We start from the raw sequence: 7,244 nt of genomic DNA, 5'->3' as shown, positions 1-7,244 counted from the left end.
CAGAGAAATGTGATAATGATTTATAACCTGTCTTTCCCCTCAATTACACTAATTAAATTTGTAACAATGAAAGTTTCTCTTTCAATAATTTTGAACTTAAATATTACATAAGGGCTCTAATTTTACTCTACAGTTACTAACTTCCCTTAATCAATGCACATTAATTGTGAGGTGAAGCTATTTTATAATCAGTGAGCCCTTACATTTTCTACCTTGCAGTTTGTATTCCAATAATTGGGTTTATTTTCGAGGAGTCTCATTTAATATAACTTTAAAATAAAACAAAAAAACAATACAAATGTTTTATTTAATAGTCGCAGGTCATCATGGGCCAAGTGGTGCATCAGTCAGAGCAACCTCCGAGCCTCTCTTTCTGACTCCAATAGGGTGAGAACATCTGCCTCTTGAATGGGACCTTTGACGTTTTGGATGATGGAGCGGCTGGTGTCATCCATAAATTCCACATGCACCTGCGTGCACTGTCCCTGCCAACGGGGTCCTGCCCAGCACTTTGATTACCCTAGCGAGCTTGATGAGCTGCACGCGACTCGTGTCCATGATGACGGCGATCAGGTGGAGAGGGGACAACTTTTGATAGTAACAAAAGAAACTTGTAGAATAATTTCAACTTTATTTATTTATTTTTTTTACTGATTTCCTTCTTTCTTTCTCTGCTATTTCAACAAATGTTCATTGAAGGCTTAATTATGCATCAGTTTTACATATTACATTTTAATGTTTCAGTGTAAAATTTCCCATTTTCTAATTTGTTTACTTTGATTTTTATTTACTTTGTTTTTTTTAAGCTTTCTTTGTTTTTGATAATATTAAGTTTGGAACACATGGTTATAATTTTTAAGATATATACCATAAATGTGATAAATAGTACATCAGTGTAGTTCTGAATTCTTAAAATCTCTACTTTTCACGAACATCACTCTTTCTTTTTTACAACTTTCTGTAGCTTAGATCCTCAGAGAATAAACACAGTCATTTGTTCCTTCTTGCTTTTATGCTAACGTGATGAATAGAATACAATGAAATAGGTGATCATTGTTAAAACTTTTCTATTCCTACACTCCATGAGCTAAAATAATACAAAAGAATCTAGAAAATTTGCATATGCATGAATAATCAGATTCATTAAAATATCTGGTGCCTGATCTCATAGTGAAACCCAAACTCAGATGTGTCCTAGTCATGCACCTTGGTAAAATGCAGTCAGTCATTTACCAACTGACAATATAATTTCATAATTAAACTCTCAAAGACATTAATTTCTCTCAAACAACCTGGCAATTACAGTTTGATTAACCAGTTACTTGAAAGTGCTCAGTGTCCTAGCACTCTTCCTATTCACCTCTACCTTTCCTGGCTTCCCCTTTGGTGGCCTCATTCAATCTGGTACATTCTGTTACCTTACATTGGTGGGGAGTGGGAAGATGTAACATTTGCAAACTCCCCAAGGAAACAACAGTTGTCATCCATAGAAATATCCTGAGTATCTCAAATTAAGAGCTCTTTTCTGTTAATCATGAAGAAATTAATCATTGCAAAGATTTCTTCTTTAACTGAGAAAGTTCCATTTTAGCAGTTTTATTTATAAAACTTCAGGATTGTCATTACACCTCTGAATTTTCTTAAAATTATTCCAGAATGTTTTATACCCTTTTCCTTATTTTTTTAACTTCTCTGCATCTAAGTGGATATTTCAAAGCAGATAATAACTGATGCATGTTGCTCTCTCTGATTCTTTATACAACTAAACCAAAAGACATTTCAATAAGTTTTTCTTTCAGAACTACTCAGTGTTAGTATAAATACTAATATATGGACTTAATTACATGAAAAACCACTTGACCATTGTATAATAGTTATGGTCTATAATCATATAATAATCAATTAAATTTGAAAATTTTATTTTCTAATGTAGATTTTTAGAAGTACTGAGTTTTGTTTTAAGAAGGTTAATCTGATAGAGATTTGAAAATCTACAGATTTGAAAAGTCTACAGAATATTTCAATTGCTACTGTACTCTGTATATTACAAAAAGGGTAAATGATCTTTCTAATCACCCCAAACTAAACTTCTAACCTCCGCAGTCTTGCCTGAGGTCCATATTCTGTTTGTACACACTGGTGCTTTATGAGAGATTCTGTTTTCATAACCACACCTCTGGTATTTTTCTTTTTGTAAAGAAAAAATTCTCTGCCAAACATAATTTAATTCTTTTGTTAAATAAACCATTCCTATTGCTATGACCATAGAACTATAAAATGCACTTTGTTTTTTATACAATCCTTTTTACATAATAGAAAGTATAATGTTCTCCCAGTCACAGAGTTAAGCTTAAAATCTAGACTTGTGAATCTAGACCTCAGTTCATTGGTCTTTTAAATTTTATTATGTTTTCTTTTGTACTGTTATCTACTTTATATAATTCAATATCAGTCAGATAACCACAGGTAATTATAAGTACTGTGCTTCTTTAGTTTTTATCAATAGTTGCAACCATCTATACAAAAGTTTTTAAAAAGGTTGGTCAATAATGACTCTATGCTTATTTTGCAAAACAAATTAGTCTGCCTTACCCTTCCAGTCACAGGCAAGATTTGTACACTCTCACAGTTTCGTACTTTCACGTGGATCTTTTGCCAGCAGTGTCAAAGGCCCATTTTCCTACCTTCTTTTATAATATAAGACAAATTGATTTACACTCTTACCAGAAATAGATAATAACAAAGAAATGACAAATATTAAATTATGGGGTTTTTATATAATATATATTATATTAATATGCCTCTATCTTTCCTCCCTCCAGCTCTGACCATGTACCTAATTGTCTCTATTTCTGTCATTGTTAGTATATATAATATGTGTGTCTTAAAGTGTATGTTTATCGTTTTCTGTTTATATAATGTTATTTATATGTATATTGTTTCAGAACTTACTATTTGGTACTGGATAAATAATTTGGATTCTTCTGCAAAATAGGTTATTTCTTTCACTCTCAACATTCCTTGATTGCTTGTAGTTCTTTGTGTAGAGCTTAAACCTTGTGAGATTTTCTTTCTTTCCTTTAGGATATCTGATGGTGTCATTGTTTTCAGACCACAGTAAGAGAGATATAGTGAAAAGACTCCATGGGTGTAGTTTCTCTGATATTTCCAGAAGACACAACCTCACAGCAAACAATTTTTACTTTAGCTTTCATAAGGTTTCAACCCCTCTTCTGAAATGATCCTTAGTTACAGGTATTGCACTGTAGATTTATAAGTTGGGGCTGGACACCACAGGATCTCTTGGTTGTGGAAATTTGATGACTTATGTTTTGTTTGTTTGTTTTTCGCAATTCTCACCACTTAAGGCGGTTTCTGTAAGAATGGCTAGCATAGCCCCATATGTGTGAATTCTTAATCATTAAAGAATGGCACTACATGAAGAGCAATAGAAAATGTGGCCTTGTACTGAGTAGGATGTGGGAGAAAGTGTGCCACTGAGGGTGGACTTTGAGGCTTCAAAAGCCCAACTCAGGCCCAGAATATCTCTCTCTCTCTCTCTCTCTCTCTCTCTCTCTCTCTCTCTCTCTGTCTCTCTCTCTCTGTCTCTCTCTCTGTCTCTCTCTCTCTGTCTCTCTCTCTCTCTCTCTCTCTCTCTCTCTCTCTCTCTCTGTCTCTCTCTCTCGTCCTACTGCCTATGCATCCAGATGTAGAACTTTCAGCTGTTTCTCCATCATTATGTTCTTTCTGTATGCTGCTATGATCCCATCCATTATGATAATGGACTGAAGGACCTATTAAATGTCTTCTCTCATAATAGTTCCCAAGGTCATATTGTCTCTTTACAGCAATAGAACAGCAACTAAGACACCCCTTATTAAGGAAACTTCTCTTTGAAACAAATGGAGACCTCAGCAGCATATTTTTCAACTATGTTATAAACATTTACTCTTGTTTCTAAAGATAAATGGAGCTTTAATTCCTCATCAATTAAATTTTTCTTAAATTATTTTAACTTTATATATAAATAGTGCTGGATGTAGCACACATTAAGAATGGTAACAATTGTAAAATTGGTACTTATATATTGAATTATATATTTTGAAAGAATAAATTAATATCTGATTAAATCAATTTAAAGTTATGCCAAGCACTCAAACTGTTTAAAACAATTTAGAATGAACTACAGCAATGGTTTCTGATATTTTGGTCCAATATCTAAAATCTTATGCAGTGAAAGTAAGTGTTAGTGTTTGGAATGAATGTATTTTTGTGTTTATTTTATATGAGTGTGTGGCTCTCTGTGTATCTGTGTGTGTATGTGTGTTTTGAGGAATGTGTTTGTGTGTTCCTGATATAGCACTTAATATGAATTTGTGACAAAAGGATATACCCTCAGCTGAATGCATAATGATGACATTTTCCAGAACAATACACAAATATAATACATTCAGAATCAGCCCAAAGATGAAATAACTTGATGAATGAAACACATATCAAGTTTGACCTTATGGGCACTCTCAGACATAATATATGAATGTCAACTGAATACTGTAAAAGCAGTTTGATTACGTTTATCAAAGCACAGAGAAAAGTTACCAAAATGACAGATGATTCTTGAGACAACAGAAAATTGCAGTTTCTATGAACTATGTATTATACTCATTTTTACTTTCTGTGTATAGGAATTGAATACAGCATTCTGCTTCATACTAATTTTATTAAAATTTATAAAGGAACAAATGTATTCTAATTGTGTTTAAAATAATTATTTAAATAGTTATTGAATTTACATTCAATATATATAGTGTACATAAAGAGATATAGTGATTGTTTTAATAAACAATACAGGGAACTGTGGCATAACTGATCATATAATTTAAAATAAATAAAACACAAAGAACATATCTGAAGCCAGGAAAGAGAAAATTCCATGTAAAATAGTGTTATGTCTCACTATTATGTACAAAATAATTTCTCTAATTACATAATTAGACATATTTACTTCTAAAAAGAAATTTAAGCAGAGTTACCAAAATGCTGCATTTCAGTTTTTAATATATCACAAAAAATATATGAAAGAACTTAAGAAAGGAAAATATTCTTTTGGGTGAAAGTTGTGAGAAAAGATAAAAATATTTGGTTTTGTTTGACAGTGTTGGAATTTGTGCAAATAATCTATGAAATGAATGGCTTATTTCCAAATATGATAACTAAAGTTTATAGGTATTTCCAGTTGCCACTGCTACAACAGAACGGAGTTTGCCACATTGAAAGTAATGTTAGTTTGTCTAGAGTAAGACCCGCTGAAGTTTTTAATTAAGCTTTTCTCATAGAAGACCTCAATTGCCATGAAGGTAGTAATCATAAGAACATATATTTCAATTTTTGACATTATATAAGCCTCAGTTTGACTTTTAGAGGAAATAATTGATAAATATGAAATTGTATGAAAGTTTCTATTTGCACATATCCACATACATACCTTGATATTTTGATTCAAATATACACATAAAATGATTACCACAATTAATCTGATTAATACTTTAATCTTCTCTGTGTGATTATGTGTGTATTGAAAACCTCATATCTATCTCATATGTACATTCAGAAGCATATTAAAACAGTACTATTTTATGGTTCTTATCACCAATTCTTGCTGATGTTACTTAAGTAAAAGTTCCTACCTTTTAGCATCTAACTTTAAAAGAAAGCATAAATACCTTTATTTCATACTGAAATAAAAAGTTTAAAACAGTGTTTGGCATTTATAGTTTACTACTAAAGAATATAAAGAAAGGAATACTTTGATTTAATTTTCAGAGATTAAGAAATCAAAACTTTTGAATCTATGGTGACCTTATTGCCCTGCCCAACATCTTTCAACTCCTATTTCAGCCTGTAAATCTGGATTTACTCACCAATACTAGTGGTTTTGATGAGCTCTTAGAGCTTCGGGAATGCATTCCTGAGTTCACACAGACAATAAAATTACCACTATTAGCCTCTTCTGTTAAGGCCAACTTAGTTTCACGGTCTCAAGCTTTCTGTCAATTTCGAGAGACTATGTAATAGAGTGAGGATGAAAGCTTTCTTGACCTAGCATGTTTTACAAAATGACTAACTCTGTCAAGCTTCATGTCCCTTGGCAATCGTGAAGTTAGTTTAAAAGCAACGCAAGATTGAAGTTAACATTGTTCCCCAGGAAGAAGAAGGTGAAAACTCTAACACATAACTTGATATTATTATACTTTTTTTCCTCAGGAACAAATGAAAGGGAATTTTTAATAGCATGTTTTCTATCAGACGCTCATTGTCTGGCTTCTAAAGCTTCTATAGCAAATAAAAAATGAGACCCTCATCTAAACTAGATGGTACTGGTTTCTCCTGGATATATTTGCATTTCACAACAGTCACACAAATTACAGATATAAGCCATTTATTTGAGAATGTCAATAGAAAAATAAGTAGTTTTTGAATGTGGAATATTTTATTAGCTCTTAACAGAAATGCACTTCCTGATTTACTTCCAAATGCACCATCTCTTCATTAATCTACGGTTCTTTTTAATTTTGCTATGCCTTTGTCACACAAAGTCCAAGTATCCTATAGTTGCCTGGAGCTGAGTATGTAGTGATGTAAAATGATCTTGATTCTCTGATTTAACTGCTTGAGTACTGAGATTACAGCTATATGTCATATTAGTTTTATGCAGTATTGGTGATCAGGTCTGTGGTCTATACATAAAAATGGACTTAACATCATGACCCAAATTAAAAGATTAGTAATATTTATGAATAGATCCACATGGTATAGGTGTTTATATATTTATTATTTCAATTTTTGAAAAAAATAAGTAACTAAGGGTGTCTTTTTTTTTCTTATATATTTTGTCATTGTTCTCATGGTTTAAAACACTGGCTCCTGACTTTCTTTCTTGCGTATTTTCTTTGGAAGAAGACATTCTCTCGATGTATTTTTCCTTAATGACAAAGCACAGAAAATGTTCCCATATGTGTATGGCAATATTAAAATGGAATCAGTGACAACCAATTAAGAAACAAGCCTTGCCGATGTTAACCCTCAAGAAATAAGTTTGATTCATATTTGTATAGCTAATCTGAACCTTTTCATTACTTAACATTGAAAATGGGAGAATCTGCCTTGCTGCTGAAACACTGGCTAGGTGCATACTTAGTGAAATAAAGCTAAAATTGAGAATTATGTTCAATGAAGACTCCTAT

The 7,244-nt window shown here is 32.1% G+C and overlaps 1 pseudogene; it reads right to left on the bottom strand.

The window, feature by feature from the left end:
* Positions 1 to 347: 347 nt before the first annotated feature.
* Positions 348 to 558, bottom strand: LOC121455616 (annotated as a pseudogene).
* Positions 559 to 7,244: the final 6,686 nt, after the last annotated feature.

The sequence above is a fragment of the Microtus oregoni genome, unplaced genomic scaffold, assembly GCF_018167655.1.
Source record: "Microtus oregoni isolate MIOR12 unplaced genomic scaffold, Mior012 000014F_ref0000157, whole genome shotgun sequence".
NCBI lineage: Eukaryota > Metazoa > Chordata > Mammalia > Rodentia > Cricetidae > Microtus > Microtus oregoni.
The sequence above is the reverse complement of the archived record's forward strand: the minus strand, read 5'-3'. Positions and strand labels throughout refer to the sequence as shown.